Below are 23,933 nucleotides of genomic sequence, written 5' to 3' on the forward strand. Positions count from 1 at the left end.
TAGGTGCTACAGTCTGGAACCACGCGACCGCTACTGTTGCAGGTTCGAATGCTGGCTCGGGCATGGATGTGAGTGATGTCCTTAGGTTAGTTAGGTTTATTTACTTCGGATTTCTAGGGGACTGATGACCTCAGATTTTAAGTCCCATTGTGCTCAGAGCCATTTGAACCTTTTTTTGTCATTAAAATTTAAAACCTGGTTCCTAAATCTCTGTCTTACCATTATATAATTTATCTGATACCTTCTAGTATCTCTAAGCTTCTTCCATGTATACAACCTTCTTTCATGATTCTTGAACCAAGTTACATTCACTCATAGGGGGAAATATTTGAAATATTAGAATTATTTAGAATTTCTGTAAATGTTTCTCGCCGTCGTTTACGAGAGCCTGGAACATTTTGATGGTGACAATGTAGTTCGGAATATTTAAACAATTGTGGCGCTTTTTTATCCCAATTGTGCAAGGAATTCCATCAACATAACTCACCAAGCGTTATTACACTGTTGAAAATCCTTTTCATCAACCTCATAGCACTGTGCGACCACACCTCCAACCACTTCGCGAGGCTGGCCATTTCGCCTATTTCTTCATGCGGAGGCTGCACTACTCCCACTCAGGTCCATGACTGGCTACTGGCAGAGCGGAAGTTGCACTAATCCCTAAACAAAAGCTTCAGCTGGTGGCAAAGTTTCGATATTTGATACCTGAGAAATTCCTGTTGAAGCACATGCTCTCTCTCTCTCTCTCTCTCTCTCTCTCTCTCTCTCTCAAGCAGTCACGTCATGTAGTGTGACACTGCCAGGACTGTACGCACCGTTGGTCATGGTTGGTTAAAACCACAAACAAAGCAGCATTTACCTAGTAAACCCCAGGTGTGCATGTCTTGGAAATATTCCCGCACTCTATCTGACTGATTGAGTAATTAATTACATCGATACCCTTTTTGTGGACAGTTTTTCCTTGCTTCCTATTGGTGGATAATAGAACTGGAATATTTGATGGGATGTTATCCTACAACCTCCCAGCCGGCCGGAGTGACCGAGCGTTTCTAGGCGCTTCAGTCTGGATCCGCGCGACTGCTGCGGTGGCAGGTTCGAATTCTGCCTCGAGCATGGTTGTGTGTGATGTCCTTAGGTTAGTTAGGTTTAAGTAGTTCTAAGTTCTAGGGGACTGATGTCCTGAGCTGTTAAGTCCCATAGTGCTCACAGCCATTTTTACAACCTCCCAGTATGCAAACATCGGTCGGTACTAGTACAGTTACGTCATTTGGTAGAAAGTCCATTAAGTTGAAGGTAACTGAAAATTTCGAAGTTCAGTTCAGTTGCACGCTATGTCTATAAACAATCTGTGGAGGGTTTGTACTGGTGCTACAATGAGATGGAGATGGAGGAGAATGAGCAGGAAGGGTCTACTGCCTGATATGATAGAGACAACAGCAAATACCACTGAAAGACAGAGATCACTGTGATGTATTGAGAAGCACTAAACCTGACACACTTAAACCACCTCCTGATCGTCCACACACAGCGCACCTGTCCCCTCGTACACCGCCATTGCCAACGCTCAGAGGCCAGAGAAAACTGTAGCAGCCATGGATGTGCGTGTATACCAGAATGCACCATCCAAGCCATGGGCGGCGTCCAGGGATAATTGGAGTGGTAGGACTTCGGATTTCATCAATGCGTTCAGGACCAACACTTGGCAGTGATCAATACTGAATTGCTCAATTGTCCATGGAGAATACATGCAACACACGCGATCGAAAAGACAGCTCAACTCGTACTGAGTATCAGTTCGCTATTCAGCTATCCAGAGTGCATAATCGCCGGGAGTTGTCCTGCAGCTGCGCGCAAAAAACGACTAGTCCGCTGGCCTGAACTTTTCTTTGTCTCTACCACTCGCAAGAGCTTTTAGCCAACAAAACCATTTGTTCTGGCCACAGTCTATCTCTGCCACGTGCTCCTCATGACGAATTTTGTCGTCCTAGGAAACCAGCGACGTATTTACCACTATAATTACAATCACATAGTTCGATTGCAGCCCCAACCTGATTACATTAAACAGAGATCGAAGTAACAGAAACACCTCCTCCTGAAGACTGTGGCTCTGGAAATATCAATAACCCTCTTATGACTGGGCATCTCCTTATGGCTATCGATGCCTTGAAACTGCAGTCCCCCACGTCAAACCAATATCTCCCTTATGACTGGACACAGCCGATTTCTTTGTACATGTTGCAACAATAACCACAGTCACTTCACACCCCCAAAACAAGCTTTATAAGCATGCCATTCATACCGCCAACTAAGTACAATACTTCGCCAGTAACTGAATGCTGGTGGCTCCAAGCAATATTCAGTGGAGAACCGCGATGGATCGACATGCCTCATTTGTTTACCTTGCATGTGTGTCTTAGGAAGAGAGACATAATCGTCTTATGAGCGACCAGATATTAAAAATACGATCGCAAAGACCGTGTTATTGTAACCCCGCATAAAAATCGGTCTTCGTTCTACAGACACCCAAGTATCAACAACGATATCCATGCTGAAAAGTATACCTTCCTTATAAATCGAGGTATGCTAGTGCTTCTGAATAAAGTAGTCTTCCGCACAAATACCAAGATATTGAATGTGGATAGTGATTGCGGTTTCTGTATTAACAGACCGAAAGTGTAGGTGCACATTGCTAGCGATGTAAGCCCGTAATAAAGTCAACACTATCACCGAATTTAGAAAGTGATGCAGCTAAGAAACATGGTACTAGTCCAATATTTGCAACTGCTTCTTGCAGCTGCTACGTATTTGTCACACTAACAAACAGTATTTGTAGCGTCTTCTATATCGATAGTATGTAGACAGTGTAACAGAGGTTCTGCGACATGTCCACGTGGTTATAGGGGAGGTTGATGGTTGATTGAGAATGATCGCTTACAGTGGATGGTGTGTTAGATGAGCAATCACTTAAAATGCATCACTAGATGGACCTCATAAAATATGTATAAAATCCCATGACTTCTCAGGTCTTTAGTGGCAAGCTTTCAGCCAGAAATGCTGTCTGGTATTTAGTACCATTCAGCCACATATTTTGGGTGCATCCTATCGCGTTGTCTTAATGATTACAGCGTCCGGTCCCGGTAGCTGAGTGGTCAGCTCGACAGAATGTCAATCCTAAGCGACCGGGTTCGTTTCCCGGCTGGACTGGAGATTTTTTCCGCTCAGGGACTGGATGTTGTTGTGTTCTAACCATCATCATTTCATCCCCCATCGACGCGCAACTCGTCGAAGTGGCGTCAAACCGAAAATGTCGTCCTAACCGCCGTCTGCTTCACGTCTGCTGTGCAGCGAGCTACGTTATGTAAGTATTAACTGTATTTTTCTTACTTGTCACTTCTTTTTCCGTGTGTTTTTGCTTTTAGGAAGCTTTAATTGTCGATTGCTATTAATAGTGTTCCATAAATTTCCTGTTAGTTTTGAATACAGTCAGAGAGAGTCCCTTTAGTCAGCCATAGTGCCAGTAGTGCTAGTGATTGTTTTCAATACAGTCCAGAGACGGGTAGTGCTATTTTCATTGTTTTCTACAAGAAGTGGCTAGCAATCACAGTTTAGTCAATAATCAGCCGCCTTTAGTGAATTAGCAGTAGTTAAAAGTTGATTAAGTCTCTTCAGTAAATTAATTCCTTAGGATGGATAGGATGTATGACTGCTGTGTACGGACGCACGAGGAGCTGGCCACTCTTCACGAACAGCTGAGCGTGTTGATGGCCGCGGTCATCCGTCTTCAGGCTGCTGCCTCGGAGTGTAGCGGCAGTAGGGAGTCTAGTGCGTCGCAAGGTACACCGCAGGTGTTACATGCTTCACCCACTGTCCCTTCTGTCGAGATACCTTCGCGGGTACCGGGCGCGGTTGGGCCACCCTCTCTGCTAGGGGAGTGGCGGGTTCAGTGGCGTTCGCGGCGCACGAGGCGGAGGGTCAATGTGGAGGCTGGCCGTGTGGCATCGCCCGCTCTGTCTGTGAGTGGACATGTGGCTGCTCCTTCAGCAAGGTCCGAGCAGGCACACGGGGGGAGGGGTTTATTAGTTATTGGGAGCTCCAACGTTAGGAGGGTGATGGAGCCCCTTAGGGAAATAGCGGAAAGGTCGGGGAAGAAGGCCAGTGTTCACTCTGCTTGCCGGGGGGTCTCATTCGAGATGTGAAGGAGGCCCTACCGGCGGCGATAGAGAGCACTGGGTGCACCTGACTGCAAATTGTTGCTCATGTCGGCACCAATGACTCCTGCCGTCTGGGTTCAGAGGTCATCCTCAGTTCGTACAGGCGGTTGGCGGAATTGGTGAAGGCGGAAAGCCTCGCTTGCGGGGTGGAATCTGAGCTAACTATTTGTAGTATCGTTCCCAGAACCGATCGCGGTCCTCTGGTTTGGAGCCGAGTGGAAGGCTTAAACCATGGCCGGATGCGGCTACAAGGCTAGCGGAGTACGTGTGGAGTGCACATGGGGGTTTTTAGGTTAGAGAATTCCCTCCCTAGGCCCTACAAGACGCCTCCTGAGACGCGGCAAGGTAGGAGTAGGCAAAATGCAACAGGGAATAACAATATTAATGTGCTAATAGTAAACTGCAGGAGCGTCTATAGTAAGGTCCCAGAACTGCTCTCATTAATAAACGGTCACAGCGCCCATATAGTACGAGGGACAGAAAGTTGGCTGAAACCAGACGTAAACAGTAATGAAATCCTAAACTCAGATTGGAATGTATACCGCAGAGACAGGCTGGACAGTGAAGGGGGAGGCGTGTTTATAGCGATAAGAAGTGCAATAGTATCGAAGGAAGTTGACGGAGATCCGAATTGTCAAATGATTTGGGTGAAGGTCAAGGTTAAAGCAGGCTCAGACATTGTAATTGGATGTCTCTATAGGACCCCGGGCTCAGCAGCTGATGTGGCTCAGCACCTGAAGAATAATTTGGAAAAAATTTCGAGTGCATTTCCCTACCATGTTATAGTTCTGGGTGCAGATTTTAACTTGCCGGATACAGACTGGGTGACTCAAACGTTCATAACGGGTGTCAGGGTCAAAGAATCCAGTGAAATTTTTTTAAGTGCTTTATCTACCTTGAGCAGTTAAACAGAGAACCGACTCGTGGCGATAACATATTAGACCTTCTGGTGACAAACAGACCCAAACTATTTGAATCAGTTAATGCAGAACAGGGAATCAGCGATCATAAAGCGGTTACTGCATCGATGATTTCAGCCGTAAATAGAAATATTAAAAAAGGTAGGAAGATTTTTCTGTTTAGCAAAAGTGACGAAAAGCAGATTACAAAGTACCTGATGGCTCAACATAAAAGTTTTGTCTCAAATACAGATAGTGTTGAGAATCATTGGAGAAAGTTCAAAACCATCGTACACTATGAGTTAGATGAGTATGTGCCAAGCAAGATCGTAAGCGATGGAAAAGAGCCACCGTGGTACAACAACCGAGTTAGAAAACTGCTGCGGAAGCAAAGGGAACTTCACAGCAAACGTAAACATAGCCAAAGCCTTGCAGACAAACAAAAATTACGAGAAGCGAAAGGTAGTGTGAGGAGGGCTATGCGAGAGGCGTTCAATGAATTCGAAAGTAAAGTTCTATGTACTGACTTGGCAGAAATCCTAAGAAATGTTGGTCCTATGTCAAAGCGGTAGGTGGATCAAAACAAAATGTCCAGACGCTCTGTGACCAAAATGGTACTGAAACAGAGGATGACAGACTAAAGGCCGAAATACTAAATGTCTTCTTCCAAAGCTGTTTCACAGAGGAAGACTGCACTGTACTTCCTTCTCTAGATTGTCGCACAGTTGACAAAATGGTAGATATCGAAATAGACGACAGAGGGATAGAGAAACAATTAAAATTGCTCAAAAGGGGAAAGGCCGCTGGACCTGATGGGATACCAGTTTGATTTTACACAGAGTACGCTAAGGAACTTGCCCCCCTTCTTGGAGCAGTGTACCGTAGGTCTCTAGAAGAGCGAAGCGTTCCAAAGGATTGGAAAAGGACACAGGTCCTCCCCGTTTTCAAGAAGGGACATCGAACAGATGTGCAGAACTATAGACCTATATCTCTAACGTCGATCAGTTGTAGAATATTGGAACACGTATTATGTTCGAGTACAATGTATTTTCTGGAGACTAGAAATCTACTCTGTGGGAATCAGCATGGGTTTCGAAAAAGACGGTCGTTTGAAACCCAGCTCGCGCTATCCGTCCACGAGACTCAGAGGGCCACAGACACTGGTTCACAGGTAGATGCCCTGTTTCTTGACTTCCGCAAGGCGTTTGACACAGTTCCCCACAGTCGTTTAACGAACAAAGTAAGAGCATACGGACTATCAGACCAATTGTGTGATTCGATTGAGGAGTTCCTAGATAACAGAACGCAACATGTCATTCTCAATGGAGAGAAGTGTTCCGAAGTAAGAGTGATTTCATGTGTGCCGCAGGGGAGTGTCATAGGACCGTTGCTTTTCACAATAAATGACCTGGTGGATGACATCGGAAGTTCACTGAGGCTTTTTGCAGGTGATACTGTGGTGTATCGAGAGGTTGCAACAATGGAAAATTGTACTGAAATGCAGGAGGATCTGCAGCGAATTGACGCATGGTGCAAGGAATGGCAATTGAATCTCAATGTAGACAAGTGTAATGTGCTGCGAATACATAGAAAGATAGATCCCTTATTTATCTACAAAATAGGTCAGCAACTGGAAGCAGTTAATTGCATAAATTATCTGGGAGTACGCATTAGGTATGATTTAAAATGGAATGATCATATAAAGTTGATCGTCGGTAAAGCAGATGCCAGACTGAGATACGTTGGGAGAATCCCAAGGAAATGCAATCCGAAAACAAAGGAAGTAGGCTGCAGTACGCTTGTTCACCCACTGCTTGAATACTGCTCAGCAGTGTGGGATCCGCACCAGATAGGTTTGATAGAAGAGACAGAGAAGATCCAAAGGAGAGCAGCGCGCTTCGTTACAGGATCATTTAGTAATCGCGAAAGCGTTACGGGATGATAGATAAACTCCAGTGAAAGACTCTGCAGGAGAGACGCTCAGTAGCTCGGTACGGGCTTTTGTTAAAGTTTCGAGAACATACCTTCACCGAAGAGTCAAGCAGTATATTGCTCCCTCCTACGTATATCTCGCGAAGAGACCATGAGGATAAAATCAGAGAGATTAGAACCCCCACAGAAGCATACCGACAATCCTTCTTTCTACGAACAATACAAGACTGGAGTAGAAGGGAGAACCGATAGAGGTACTCAGGGTACCCTCCTCCACACACCGTCAGGTGGCTTGCGGAGTATGAATGTAGATGTAGAAAGACTTGCACCCGGCGAACACTCTACCCGACGGGAGGCCATAGTTACATCAGATTTACATTTTAATGATTACTGCCACTGGTAGATTATATTCACGGCACTCTCCTATCTCAAAACTAGTTACCTCTTTCGATCCTGTCTGCTAAGGACCCTGTACGGCAAAACTCCATCGTGATTTTAATCAGTCCCTCGGCACCTTGTAACTCTCCCTCGGTCTCTGCCACGATCTCACTGCAGCCTTGTCCATGTGGTCATCACAGTTTGAGTCGTAACTGAGCCGAAGTTGGAGAGACAAACACGGAGAGCTGAGTTAATGCAACGGGACGATCTTTTTACCGTCTGGTGGAAATGGGAACATTTTGTCGTAGCTCTGATAACCGTGTGCAATGTGTAAAGCCAGTGCCAAACAAAGCTTTCTCCTGCGACACAAGCTAGTAGGAAAGACAGTACCAGCAGTTACAGTAGTGTTTATGAGGAAAGTTAGGTAGACTCCACATAATATGTCAACTAGAAGATGGACAATGATTTTGCTACAGCTTTGAGGGATGTTTTCAAACTACAAATGGTTCAAATGGCTCTGAGCACTATGCGACTTAACTTCTGAGCTCATCAGTCGCCTAGAACTTAGGTTAGTTAGGTTTAATTAGTTCTAAGGACATCACACACACATCCATGCCCGAGACAGGATTCTAACTTGCGACCGTAGCGGTCTCTCGGCTCCAGACTGTAGCGCCTAGAACCGCACGGCCACTCCGGCCGCCAGCGGCGGACTTAGCGCACAGTATCCCTCAGGGTGCATTTCTATCTGTCACCAAAACATTATCTCTATCTTCGTTATTTTGTACCATCCAATAGAAAGAAACTATGAGCTATAAAAACTTCACTCTCACCCAATAGAGAATTTGATAAGGTGTTACTGTGTTCCTCTCTTCCGATATGTCAAAAACAAGTACCGTCTGTGTGCTATGTGGAGATCCTACTGAAAATATACAGGTACTGCTCGACTGGAGCAGGTAACCAGTGATCGAAGTCGCTTCAGGACCTGCACTGTAGGACCACCATATCCCACAGACTATCAATTAAAATAGAGTGTCATTGGGCCTTTGTTTGATATGTTGCTTTCCGCTGTAACACATCGAAGTAGTATATGTCTGCAGCTTTGTACACCGCCATACCTTTTTTTTTTTTATCCACCACAACTTCAAGGTCTGTGTCATGTGTTAAACCGACATAAACACATTTCGATCCATTGGCTCTCACAGAAAGCTGGACATTGCATGGTGTAAACTATGATGCTGTTCTCACAGCACACAGGATGGTTGAAATAAGAGAGAGGCGGTGTTTCTTACTGACAAAAATGTGAAAAACATCACAACATGTGGAAACTGGAAGAGTTTGCGGCATTGTGGAGCGTTTCCAAACAGCTATACAGAGGTGATGACCTGTACATTTAATCTCACCTTCAATAGTGATGGGGGTAGCAGACGTCTTGGTGTTCCATTATGATTGAAACAGATATCACGTACATAGCTGCAATATGAGGAATCGGTGCTGGTCATCCCTGGAACGTGTTGCTCTCATAAAGACTCTCTCCCCCTCAAACAGGTGGAGTCGGTCAATCATTATGTGGTAATCAACCATGTACCAGTAGATGGAAAAGATGCCACAGATGCACTGTAATAAGCACCACAGTTGATGGTGCTATCAATTTCAGCAATATTATCAGTTTTTCCATAATGTCAACGCGGACCAGTGACATGGTAGCATGTTTCCCAGGTTCTGCATCATCACTAAACTGCCCCCCCCCCCTCTACTTTCCGAGTACCATTGCGAATGTAGGTAGATGACTGGTGCTTATGTACAAGAATTATCGATGAACAGATGTACTGCACAAAGTAGACCAGACAGCATCTCTACTCATGAAGTTTGGTTATCTACATATTTCTAGCAGTTTGATCACAGTGTTTAATTTAGTATTACGATTGCCCATCTTTCCCTGCGTGGATGTGGGTCACAGACTATTCTTGAATTGATTAGATAAAGTTGGATATTGAAAGGTCTCCTTGCACTGTCTTTGACCAACCCTCCCTACAAACTGTCTCCTATTTAATTTTCAACTGACCAGAAGTAGGAGGTTATTATACCCATTAAACCCCAGGTCTCGTGAAGGAACAGAGAGAGCTGAATCCGTAACAGGTGTTCAGGGAGACTATTCTACACCAATCGTTCTCACAGCGCATCTCCAGATGCAGACATGTCGAAGAGGTTAGCACCCCTCATCGGTGTATGGTAGATATGAAAGTGTTGTGATGATATAACAGATGATCGTAAAGAAGAAATTTGTGCATGATTGAGCTCCAGACGAATGTAGTTTAGAACTGGTAGCACAGTAGATTCATATAAAATATTCTAAATTATTGGTCCTGTGTTTGGTGCCCATACAAGTACGGTATCAGAAAGAGAGAAATGATCGTGGAACATAAACACATTCCAAGGGCTACATGTTCCTGCATTAAACACGCTATAATGCTAGAGCTGTGCTGCTTGTGCCTTCTTAGTCGTGTGGAATACAACGCTGTTAATATTCCAGTGTAATAAAGCGCATGATATACATTCTTTCTGTGAGTTTCTTTATGGTGAACTATGGTGACGCACTGTATGGTGATAAAACTACTACCTATCACGTCAAAGAAGGCATTAATTCTTTGTAACACTCAAACTTTGTAAACACCTGGTGTCATACACCTCTGTAAAAGTATGAAGGCCAAATACAGTTCGGAAATTGTGATCTTTTCACAACAGTCCCATAAAATGGTCGTCAGCAGGCAAAAATGCATACGAAGGAACAGCGACATCTTACAAGGAAATAAGCACTACAGGCAGTGCCAGAGATTGTGTAACAGTCCTACAGTTTACCATTGCCCCTTGTAACCTTCCTCTTGCACACTGAAGTCATGGTCCGATTTTAGGTTGTATTGCTCATGTGCACGATAATATTGCCATCTCCGCTATTAAGGTGTCTTTATGTAGCGCCATTCTACCACCCTCATCCAGAATATGCAGTCCTATTGATTTCGCTAACTTCATATCTCATGGCATTCTTCTCTAATTTTGTATATTTAACTAGTTTTTCGCGATTTTACGTATTTTATCGCTTTTCCCTCAATTTCAACGTATTTCACATCAGTATTTCGTGATGAAATCGGTAAAATTCGAGAAAAACCTCGTATAATGCGTTATTCAATTTTTCGTCAAAGTTTCCCATAGGTGTGGTCGTAGTGCTGACATCCCATGTACTGTCTGATATTCTACAAGAATATTTGCGTTTATTGTACACCAAACTATTAAAAATCCAAAGACTTGCCCTCTCCCTTATGGTCCACATGCATGAATTTTGGATACGCCTATCATTAAAAATATAGTAGCAGTCGATTAGTACCTGTATGAGACTCCACTACATCCATCATCTGCGCCAGCCGTTGAAAAACAATTCCGTGTGCTGATATGATCCATGAGAGAGGCTGTCTGCAGACTCATGTAGTGCAGCTCCCGTGGCTTTAGATATTGACTTGTCTTGTGCAACAAATCGCCTCCTTTGCTTTTTCTAATGTTTAGAATTAGCATTCAGTGTAATAGATAGTCTGAACACAAATCAAATGTGCTAATCAGACCCCTACTGCAAGTATCGAGTCTCAACATCTGCATCTCTTGTATATGCCCTGTGACACCGTTTGACGCTGATCCAAATCATCAACCTCCCTTCACTGGATATTTGTCTGCCGGCATTTACTTCTCACCATTCAGAACTTGTAGACTGACCTTAAACCCCTGTCTTCCCTTCATCCTCTGTTAGGACACGACAACACTTAAATTCGTGCTGCTAAAGATCATACCACGTTCGATATAATTTATATTACCAATATTTGTGCAAGACATTTCCAGGGGCAGATTTGGACTCTGGCCACAATCTATTGGTTATGAAATGAAGATTAAAGCTAAAGAAATTGCAAAAAGGTGGGAATTTAAGGACATGAGACCTGGATAAACTGAAAGAACCAGAGGTTGTACAGAGTTTCAGGGAGAGCATAACAGAACAATTGACAGGAATGGGGGAAAGAAATACAGTAGAAGAAGAATGGGTAGCTTTGAGGGATGAAATAGTCAAGGCAGCAGAGGATCAAGTAGGTAAAAACACGAGGGCTAGTAGAAATCCTTGGGTAACAGAAGAAATACTCAATTTAACTGATGAAAGGAGAAAATATAAATGAAACAGGCAAAAAGGAATACAAACGTCTCAAAAATGAGATCGACAGCAAGTGGAAAATGACTAAGCAGGGATGGCTAGACGATAAATGTAAGGATATAGAGGCTTATCTCACTAGGGGTATGATAGATACTGTCTACATGCAGATTAAAGATACCTTTGGAGAAAGGAGAACCAATTGCATGGATATCAAGAGCTCAGATGGAATCCCAGTTCTAAGCATAGAAGGCAAAGCAGAAATGTGGTAGGAGTATATAGAGGGTCTATACAAGGGCAATGTACTTGAGGATAATATTATCGAAATCGAAGAGGATGTACGTGAAGTTGAAATAGGAGATATGATACTGCGTGAAGAGTTTGACAGAGCACTGAAAGACCTGAGTCGAAACAAGGCCCCGGGAGTAGACAAGATTCCATTAGAACTACTGACAGCCTTGGGAGAGTCAGTTCTGACAAAATTCTAGCATTTGGTATGAGACAGGCGAAATACCCTCATACTTCAAGAAAAATATAATAATTCCAGTCACAAAGAAATCAGGCGTGGACAGATGTGAAAATTAATTAACTATCCGTTTAATAAGTCACAGCTGTAAAATACTAACGCGCATTCTTTACAGACGAATGGAAAAACTTATAGAAGACGACCTCGGGGAAGATCACCTTGGATTCCATAGTAATGTTGGAACACGTGAGGCAATACCTACCCTACGACTTATCTTAGAAGAAAGATTAAGGAAAGGCAAATCTACGATTCTAGTATTTGTAGACTTAGAGAAAGCTTTTGACAATGTTGGTTGTAATACTCTCTTTCAAATTCTGAAGGTGGCAGGGGTAAAATACAGGGAGCGAAAGGCTATTTACAATCTGTACAGAAAGCAGTTGGCAGTTATAAGAGTCGGGGGGTATCAAAGGGATGCAGTGGTTGGGAAGGGAGTGAGACAGGGTTGTAGCCTGTCCCCGTTGTTATTCAATCTGCATATTGAGCAAGCAATGAAGGAAACAAAAGAAAAGTTCGGAGTAGATATTAAAATCCATGGAGAAGAAATAAAAACTTTGACAGAATTACAATGTCATCGGCGAACGTCAGAGACAGCAAAGGACTTGGAATAGCAGTTGAACAAAATGGACAGTGTCTTGAAAGGAGGGTATAAGATGAACATCAACAAAAGCAAAACGAGGCTGATGCTGAGGGATTTTGATTAGGAAATGAGACACTTAAAGTTGTAAAGAAGTTTTGCTATTTGGGGAGCAAAATAACTGATGATAGCCGAAGTAGAGAGGATATAAAATATAGAATGGCAATGGCAAGGAAAGCGTTTGTGAAGAAGAAAATTTTGTTAACATCGAGTATAGATTTAAATGTCAGGAAGTGGTTTCTTAAAATATTTCTATGGAGTGTAGCCATGTATGGAAGTGAAACATGGACGATAAATAGCTTAGACAAGAAGAGAATAGAAGCTTTCGAAATGAGGTTCTACAGAAGAGTGCTGAAGATTAGATGGGTAGATCACATACTTAATGAGGAGGTATTGAATAGAATTGGGGAGAAGAGGAGCCTGTGGCACAACTTGACTAGAAGAAGGGATCGGTTGGTAGGACATGTTCTGAGACACCGAGGGATCACCAATTTAGTATCGGAGGGCAGCTTTGAGGGTAAAAAACGTCGAGGGAGACCAAGAGATGAATACACTAAGCAGATTCAGAAGGATGTAGGTTGCAGTAGGTACTGGCAGATGATGAAGCTTGCACAGGATAGAGTAGCATGGAGAGCTGCATCAGACCAGTCTCAGGACTGAAGACCAAAACAACAACCAATATTGTCTAGATTCTCCAGTAATAATAAACATGCAAGGTGTACGATTGCTCCTATCACACCTCCTTTTATACTCTAAAAATCCACAGTGATGGCACATGATCACCCCAATGAAACTATTTTGTGAGCTGGATGTCCATTGTACTAATGCACCAATATCGCCAAGGAGGATGAAGCATTTTATGTGTTAATCTGTACCCAGTTATAAGGGGGATATTTCCAGAGTTAGTGTCGAATGTTATGAGATTAGGGCTGCAAGTGTAATATTTAATTCTAATTACAGCGATAAATAAATTTTGCTGGTTTCCTAGGACGACGCGGTTTCGAATGTGAGGCGTGTGCCAGAGGAGGCATGTGGCCAGAACAAATGGGCTTTTCTGGCAATCCGTGGTTACAACGAAAAGTTCCAGTAGGCCAGCTAGTCGGTTATTGCACACAGCTACAGGAGTAAGTCCCAGCCACAGTGCCCTTTCGATAGCTAAACAGTAAACTAATACACAGTGTGCATTGGGCTGTCTCTGTGATCGTATGTGTTGCATGTATTCCCCTTGGAAAATTGAGTCATTCAATATCGATAACTGCCAAGTGTTGGCAATGAACGTGTTGATAACATCCTAATTCCTACCACTCCCATCACTTCCAGACGCCCTCCACGTCAGGGTGGTGCACTCTGGCGGACACACGCGTCCACCAAACTGGCTACGGCCGTCCGACCTCTGAGCGTTGGCGCTGGTTGTTCATGAGGAGATTGTCGAGTGACGTGTGGACACTGGGCATGTGCATTTAAGCGATATCCAACATCTAGCCATGACAACTACTGCTACGGCCTGGATTGTGGTATTTTCTGTGTCTTTGTCCTATCCCCTAACACACCCTTTCTCCTTCTCCTCCTCCTCCTCCTTCCGAATGTAGTGGAGAGAACCAATTTAGGAATTCTATAAAGGTTTAAAAATCCAATCGCAATATCCAATCCCCGTTTAATCAATTTATTGTTGTTGCTTTATTGCGAGCACACATACCAGTCCAAAATCTCCACAGATTTTCTATGGACACAGCATGCAGCTGAGCTGAAATTTGAAATTTTCAGCTACCTCCAGCTTAATGGACTTTCTATAAATGACTTAACTGTATCAGTATACACCAATAGGAGGCAACGGGAATAAATAACAGTAGGGTTCGGAAATTGGGAAGCTGTAGGATCGAATCCCATCAAATATTCTAATCCTAGTAATCCACCAATAGAAAGCAACGGAAAACTGTCCCACACGAAGGGCATCGATTTAATTAATTAGACAATCAATCTGATGGAGATATTACCTCACTCTAAGAATTGCACAGGTGGGGTTTACTAGGTAAATGCTGCTTTGTGTGTGATTCGATCCGACCATGGCCAATGGTGCATGCAGTCCTAGCAGGGTTACACTACAGGACATGACCGGTTGTGAGGAGGGGGCGGTGGAGGGAGAGAGAGGGGGATAGGGGAAAGAGAGAGAGCGCATGTGCTTGAACAGGAATTTCTCAGCAATCAAATAATAAAGGACAGCCACCATCAGAAGCTCTTTTGTTTGGGGAACACTGCAACGTCTGCTCTCATAGTGGCCAGTCACGGACCTGAGCAGGGGTAGCGTGGCCTCCACATATAGTAATACGTGGAATGACAAGCCCAATGAAGTGATTGGGCGGGTGGGCTAAAAAAAAATTTCGAAGTTGTTTAATATTCCAAGTATCTTCTCACCCTCAAAGAATTTGTAGGGAATGGAATTTTGTCTATTTAAATATTTAAAGTAAATAAATGAACTATATGATATACACTGCCTTGTATCCCTTAAATTGTTTAAATAAAGAATCTTTCACACATTGTCTTGTGTATGAGAAACTTTTTAACCCTTTATTTGGCAAATGGTGAAAATTAAAAAAAATTAAGTGCTTATATCTATTTATTATACTTAAAGAAATACAATTCAGTCAGTTTTAGAAATTTTTGACAAAAATTATGAAAATTATGAAACGTTGCTTACAAGCAACATTGCCAGCAGTAGATCACACTTATACATATTATAGGAAAAAGGAGTTTGCCGATAACCTGAAGCAAAATGTTTGCCGTACGTGAATAATTTAATTTATAAACACATTTATGCATTCCTGCTGTGTAATAGAAGTGTTTCATTTTCCCTTCTTGTTCTTCTTGCAATGGAATTTTTGGAAACAGTTCCTCTTTGGATCGAAGTACAATACTAGATTGCAATTGGAACACATGACTGTAGAATACTCAGACGGACAATAACGACAACGACCTTTGGGACCGTATACAGGCCAATGCTCCATATTATCAAATCGGACATCTTGTGTAACAGTCGGAGCTGTTGCCTTCCTCCTATTCTTTTATGGTGGTGGTTTGTCTGTTGAAGGTCTTCCTACTTTACTTTTACCTGAAAATATCAAACCATTGGCAGTATCTGCCCTAAATGACTTTGATGAGGTCTTCTTGTCCAGAGATTCTCTTCGAAAAATGCAGGAAAGCATTTAAAACACTCAGATCTAGAATAAATCCAAACCATCTCATGTACCATCGCCTAGTTTTCATTGGTACTCTGTAGAGCTCTATCAGCATACCAGCAAGATCAACTCCTCCCATGTGCTTGTTGTACTGACGTACAATACTGGGACAGGGCACATCAATTCTTTTTTGATTGCTGTCCCATCGTTTTCCTGTTGAGAGTAGTTGGACACCAAAAAACGAGCTTGCAAGTGTCACGATTTTATAGCCTGCCCACCTTACTAAAATGAGGTCTGAGTGACTGTCCTTCCTGTAGTCATAGCTGACTCGTCATTCAGTAACCGCTTCTCGTCATGTAGAGGACAGTTCTTTATTCAGTTCTTCCTTACGGTGCCCATGGACTCATTGTTTGATGTTTTGTAAGTATGTTTTAAGTTCAAGGCTGCAAAATAAATTGTCAAAATAAAAGTATTCCAATTCCATTATTTTCTCGTCATCAGCAAGATCAGTTATCATCCCCTTGCCAGTATAGGGAAGAAAATCATAGACAACTCTAGACACACCAGCACGAACAAAAATCTTAAAACGCCACTTGTGTGGCTTATTTGAATATATTGACGCAAATTACCTGCTCTTGTACCTTTATATGCAACCATCTTCTCATCTGTAGAAAATGCCGACTCTTGTTTCTGCTCACGGCAGTTCTATACAATTGACTCAAGAACAGGTCTTATTTTCAAAAGTCTTTCAGAACAGTTCACAGCATTCTCATTGCTCGTAAAATGCAGGTATCGGCGGAGTTTCTGAAAGCGCTTCAAACTGAAAATGCTGGTGAATTTTTCACAGTTCATTGACTGAGACCAATAGTCAGTCTACTAAGACATAGAAACAAGACCCATGTATATCAGAACACCGAAAAATTGTTCTATTTAAATTAAATTGCTGTTTACTGACGTGTAGTTCGTTGGTCAGAGTTTAAGTTCGTTTCCTGCACAATTAGTTCTGAATCAAAGAATCTTCTGAAATAACCCAGTGGTGTATTGCCTTCATCAGAAAACACAGGAGAGAGACTTTCTGCCCTAGCAGTTGTATCTTCCTTTACCCACATGTAAGTGACTGCTTTTGTAATTTACTTTTTCACTTGACTGCCACTTTCATTAGAAGGATTCACTGCAGAAGGTCCTTGCACATGTTCAGCTTCTGAGATTTCACTTCCTAAATCAGAATCAGTGTCTGGTATAACTTGGTTATGGAACTGAGATTGACGCTCTGGAATATAGTCTGGATCATCATCACTACAGCCTGCAAAAACTTCGAGTGCAGTGTCTTCAGATTCACTTAGATCAGACAAAGTCGGGTTTTCTAGTGGAACTACTATTCCTCTAGCTTTTTTAATTCCATAAAATATTCTGGAATCCATTGCTAAAAAGCCCCTAAAAATAAAAACATCTTCTTTGTCACGCCGTAAACATGTGTAATATACTAATGTCACATGTCCTAACTATAGGCAATGTTGCTCACAGGCAACATAAAAGTTTTATACTACTTACGTATTTCAAAACAAAGATTGAAATATTACTGCTCTAAACACACCTCTGGGTATATCTTGCCAGTAATCATAGCAGTTTTTCTTCAATCTATTTAAATCCACTCTTTTAGAACCAAAATAAGACACCCCTGTTGCTCACACGAGGAGATCTCTGTAACACCACTGCACAAACTGCTATCTCGTGTGGAAAACCTTAAGCTATTACAAAAACTGGCGTTCGCAGTGTGTAAAGGAATGTTGCCTGGAGGCAGTAATGCCAGTGAAATGCACTGGGAAGAGTTTGTTGTCCCATAAGGCCAAGGTAAATTTGATGTTGCTTGAAAGCAACACTGCCAAATAAAGGGTTAAACAATATTCCGTACACTGAAATCAATTTTCCACCTGCTAGCCAATCAATTGAGTCTTTTTCCAGACAAATTCCTGGAGGGGGAGGGGAGGGGAGCTGCCGGGGGTGTCCCCGATAGGGAGGGGTTAATTAATTGGTCGATTTAATTAATTAGTCAAATAGGTCCATATCATAAGTGTGCTTGTATTGAGAGACAATTTCCAGAGTGGTGGTGGAGAAGGAGGAGAAGTGGGGAGTAGGAGAGGGAAGGGAGGAGTGTGGAGGGTTTCTTGGAATGACGGATTATCCTCAGATGGTCATAATCCACTTAGCAAAATAGTAAGTTAAGGACTCGTCAATCAAAAGAGTACAATAGGTTTTCCACTGAATGTATGCTTGCTCCTGATGTAGGCAACCTGCGCTAACAAAATGTGCGGATCCTTTCCTTACCCAACTGCTCCTGTTCACAGACAAATGTGAGTTCACTGGGGAGGGACTGTGTTCTGAATTCGCTAAACAGCCATGTCTGGCAGCCAAAAAGCCCCATGCGAAGCACATTCCGAGGCTTCGGTGCCTGTTGGATATTTGTTTGTTGGCAGGCATTCCAGACTGTCGTGTAACTGGGCCGTACCTCCTTCCACTCTAACTGGTCTTGCATATCTTATGTTTCTACAAAAGATATTGGGGCCGTTCTTGAAAGTTGTGCCACTGATTGCCCATCAGGAAATGTGGTTTAAGCATGATGATGCACCAACTCGCTTGTATCGTGCAGTTCGCAGACATCTGAACAAACGATATGGTGACAGATGGACAGGGCGAGGAGTCTTAACACAAACAAATGTGCTTAAGTGATAAACAGGTGTTCCGTTATGTTTCATTTCGAATTGTTTTGTATTGCCTTATGCGTAATTTAATCCCTCAAACAGAAGTGGATGAGTTAAAAATCGAAGTTGAAACCATTGTAGAACTGAAACGGTACATTCCTGGGCATGGGTTTGTACTCAAAATATTCTTTCCTGTCTCCCTTCTAAAAGTCCTAGAAGTTTGTCCGAACACCCAGCATTCAGATTTTTAGTTCGACTATCGATCGTTTATATGCTTGGACAGCGTTTTGTGTTTGTTCTTAGTTTTGACAATTATTAGCGAAAAGTGTTTTACCGTGGAACACACTTCAGACTTTCACACTTTAATAGACCTTTACTCCATTTTGTTATTCTATTTTGAAATGACAGCATTCACTTTAGGAGTGGTGCACTTTCTTTCTGAAATTACAATTACTCTGGAAAAGTAAGATTTTTGACAAATGAGAGACTGTTCCAAGATACAACATGGTCATGTACCTAGGTACAAATATCAGTTCAGATCGTTGCAATCGAGAAAAAATTTTGTCAGTAGTCTATTTCTCTATGAGAAATGTCTTACGTTATTACTCTACTACACAAGAATAATCAGCAAGCGAAATCAATCGTTTTATCAAAAACCAGTTAGAAGTTAACAACGATCTGAAATAGAAGCTGTTGCAGCTATCACAAATTTCCCTTTTCGAGACAGGTAACTTCGTTAATACATTACATAAACTTACTTCTTTTGCAAATCTCATATACTCCATGGTGCAAGGTCTTCCGTTTGAAGGTACGAGATGGTTTGTGACTCACGAACTATAACTTATTCATCCACACGTTATGTAACTAGTCAAAATTTAACAATATTTTATTCGCCACAAAATTCTTTAACCATAGAACAGACAGTATCCTCCAAATATCTTTAATATATTACACAACACTAAATATGTAGAACTCGTTATATTTGCAAACCCTGCAGAAAACAAAACCTCAGGCCCCACAACAGCAGCAGTCGAAAATGCCAGGAACTACTTACCGCGTCCTCTAGTACGCGTTGCTTCATATAGTTCTAAAATCGGTGACTAACTGAAACACCGACCAAGAAAGAAGATGTGCTTGTAGGTACACTATCCTATGCCCCCCCCCCCCCTATTCTCATATTGTCATAAATGGAGCACCAGAAACCGATATTGCTTACATACAGTTGTAGTCAGTTTCGTATTCTAGGATCCCAGTCACATTTCTTTGGAATAGTAAATAGCGTTTTCAGGAGCTCTTAATTTTAGTCTCTGAAAGTAGCGGTTCACATGCGATTAACTTTAATCTTCAGCATATACTCGACAAATGAAGATCAAGTACTTTCAACTAAATTCAGTCCTTCATACAATAAAGCAGCCGCCACAGTGGTATGGAATCAGCTCCCGTGGTCTCACTTCACCCCAATAGACCCCGTCAGACCTTTTTCGTTTTCGATTATAGTGCTTTGCGAAACTCCGGGTCAAAGTAACTTTCACATGTTGTGTCACTGTCAAGCAAAATAGAAATAATTGTTGCTGCATGGTACAGATGGTAACAAAGAAACATGCAATGATACGAACATAACTGACGTTTTTGTTCAAAGACAGTAGTCACATTGCAAAAGGCAGAACGTGTTCTCCATAAAGCATGTGATCACCAAACACAGCTATGCGTGCTCTGTAACCAGCTCCCAAGCTGGGCACGAGGTTGGTAAGGAAATGTGGTAGAGCGTTCCATTCCTCAACAAGTTTGACTGAGAACTCTGGATGGTCGGTGGAACATGTAGGCGAGCTGCGGTATGCATCCCCAATGCATAACGACGTGGCCCACGGGGTTTAAGTTTGCCGAACATCCACTCATTCAAAGACCTCCTACACCAGTGCTTTCGATGCGATCACGCATTGTCGTCCTTAAAAGTACAGTGACGGTCGCATACAGCCTGAAAAGATACGCATTGGAAACGAATGCAGTGTCACAATGCCGCTGACCTGCGAGTGTACCATGATCAATTTGCCCAACCAACGGTATGCCTCTCCAAAACATAACACGTGAGCGCATCGGAACGATTATATGGAGAATTCTCGTCGTACCCTCATATGGCCAGAAGTGGGAGCACGTAATGCACCCAGGAACGTCGCCGAATTTCAAGATCACTTACTGCCCTCCAGTTTTTGAGGGGCAAGACGACCCGCAAATAATAATTATAACCTCTTCTATTCGTAAGCTGTTCATCGCAAGGAGACGGTATTTGCGTTGTGCACAGCGATGAACGATCAGTTACTTAACACATTTCGCTCGTCTTGTATGATTATAGAGATCGTTTATTTATTGGCGGGAGATAGTAATTTCGATTTTCCCTTGGTTTGTATTGTTTCAAGATACAGAGATCACAGCTTCCGCAGCAAAAGGAGCAAAAAAGGTCATGCGGACATATGGCCGGAAATGCGTTCCCAGTGAGGTAGGCCATTTTGATGGCGAAGGTAAGAGATCATTATCAGAGAAGGTATCAATGACACTTGAGAGCGCACCAGACGAATGGGAATGTTCTGCCTCTATCAGTGTTCCAGCTGCACACTCTAGGGGGCGCAATGTTATCCACGAGGGCGGTGCACTCGCACTTTGTTATCAGGGGCAACGGCCGTGCACCGCAAAGTTATGTGCAGACTATGAACGTAACTATACAGCCGATTTTGGTAGGCTTTACGTTAGTCAACTATTCGAATCAGTTACATTTTTTGAAAATTTGAAGCAAGCCATGTTAATAAGCCAGTATCTTTCACTACTACCTCATTTATCGCTTTCGCCGGCCGTTGTGGCAAATCGTTTCTAGGCGCTTCAGTCCGGAACCGCGCTGCTGCTACGGTCGCAGGTTCGAATCCTGTCTCGGGCATGGATGTGTGTGCTGTCCTTAGAACTACTTAAACCTAACTACCCTAGGTCTATGGGACTGATGACCTCAGATGTTAAGTCCCATAGTACTCAGAGCTATTTGAACCATTTATCACTATCTCTGTTGGTGTCTCGTTGTTTACATTGACAATAATTCATTAAGATCTTAAGAAAGAACTAATTCATTGACCGGAGACTGTTGAATGACGGAAGTCTGTCACCTGTCATAATGTTTTTATTGTACACTAGCTGACAGCCGGCACTGCCGGTCGGGGTGTTCACTTTGCCAGTTTTCCACAACGAGGAACCTTGCACGCACACCTGCCAGTAGGCTCGGCGTGGGATGATGCGCTTGGCACAGCTGCTTCAAGTATCTGCACGCCTCTGTGGCGAGGCCTACAACCGTTTGCGCCTCATAGTTGAAAGCTGCCAAAAGCGCTGCCTGGAGTCACTTTACTCGACTGCACGAGTGGCTCGGCAGTAAAGAGTCCTACAACGATGCATTCATGTAGGCGCATTCAGCGGCGTATGTCGATACCGTCAGCAAAATATGTTGCTAACAAAGTGAGCAGCAAGGATAAATATAAACATTAGGCACACTCCAGCAGTTCTTCACACATCTTGGTGTTCATGACGTCGGATCTCCCGAATTATGTGTGGCATCATGATATAATTTTGTATGTGCCTTTCGCTTCGAATGTCTGCGAAATTTGTTACGAATAGAGTTAGTAGTGCAGAAGCAAATTTCAACATCAGGCATGGTGCGGCTGATTTTCATGCATCTCATTGTTTATGATGCCGCACCTCCTGAATTATGATTGTTACCTGTCAGTAAGGGGTATGTGCACAAACTTTGGTCCATATCAGTCCAGTGGTCTAGGGGGAGATGTGCCACATACGTACATACATCAATTTTTTGTAATATGTGTGGGTTCTTTCCACGTAAACAGTGCAGTTACAATCGTCTACTGTGTGTATCTGAATAACCCAATTCCTTCTGTCCTTCACTTGAGACAGTTCCACACCACCAGTCAGAGACGTTAATCTCACCCACCGTTATCTAAGATTAACACAGCTATTTCATGGAGACTACGAAAATATTCAGATTTCGTAAGTCCCCCAAATAAAAAATAAGAGTAGTCATAACAGTTATGAGAGAACTAGTTCTGTATTTGTTTTTCGCATTTACCACTACATATTTCCCGTGTGTCTTTCCTAAAATAAGCTCGTATAGCATATTGAAATAGTACTGTGTTTACGACACAATAAATTCTTTTAAAGCTGAGGGCCTCCTGAGCTAAATGAAGAAGAGAGTTTCAACTACAGGGTGAGGCATAAGAAAGAGCGATTTTTGAAAAGCTGTTAAATAAAGACACTTTTTCTATTTCATAATCTTAAAATATACGAAAAAGTGTTTTCTGTAACAGTAAAACGTCAGTTACTTTTTCACCGAGCGAGGTGGCGCAGTGGTTAGCACACTGGACTCGCATTCGGGAGGACGACGGTTCAATCCCGTCTCCGGCCGTCCTGATTTAGGTTTTCCGTGATTTCCCTAAATCGCTTCAGGCAAATGTCGGGATGGTTCCTTTGAAGGGCACGGCCGATTTCCTTCTCCATACTTCCCTCACCCGAGCTGGCGCTCCGTCTCTAATGACCTCGTTGTCGACGGGACGTTAAACACTAATGTCCTCCTCCTCCTCAGTTACTTTTTCAAGATAACTGTCTTATTATGGCGTCCGCTTAGAAACACGCATTCCTCCAGCCAGACCTTGTACTGGCTCATCACACTTCCTGTCGCATCCACTTTTTCAGGGCTTCAGTTGTTCGAGGTGGGTTATCTTGCTAAACTTTCCGCTTCAGACAACCCCAAAGAAAATGTCACAAACATGTGTCGTCCAGTGAACGAGAGGGCCATGCAATGTACCCATTTCGGGAGGCCATATCTTTGGAAACAAACGACTGACTATATTCATGATTACTAGCGTATCTCTGCGAAGTCAGTGTTACAACTTAAAAATCGTTTGGCCTTATGATCCCTAATTGAAGACATTACGAACCACACAGTAACTTTTGCCCAGTGCAGTGGTTGCTGATGCAGTTCTCTAGTATTAACGTCACTGCAAAATCGAAAGTTCTGCTTGTTCACATAACTGGAGAGACGGAAGTGAGCTTCATCCCTCATCCACAAACGGTTTACAATGTCCTGGTCCCGAATAATCATGACCAAAACTTTTAATCAGAAGCGGCTGCGGATCACATAATCTATTCCCTTAAGGACCTGTACCGTTTAGATTTTGTAGGGGTGAAAGTGCAAATCCTGGGGTTAAATCCTTCCTACCGTTCTCTTTGAAATCCCAAGTTTAGCGCGCGTTTTTG

The sequence above is a fragment of the Schistocerca gregaria genome, unplaced genomic scaffold (assembly GCF_023897955.1).
Source record: "Schistocerca gregaria isolate iqSchGreg1 unplaced genomic scaffold, iqSchGreg1.2 ptg000455l, whole genome shotgun sequence".
Taxonomy (NCBI): Eukaryota; Metazoa; Arthropoda; class Insecta; order Orthoptera; family Acrididae; genus Schistocerca; species Schistocerca gregaria.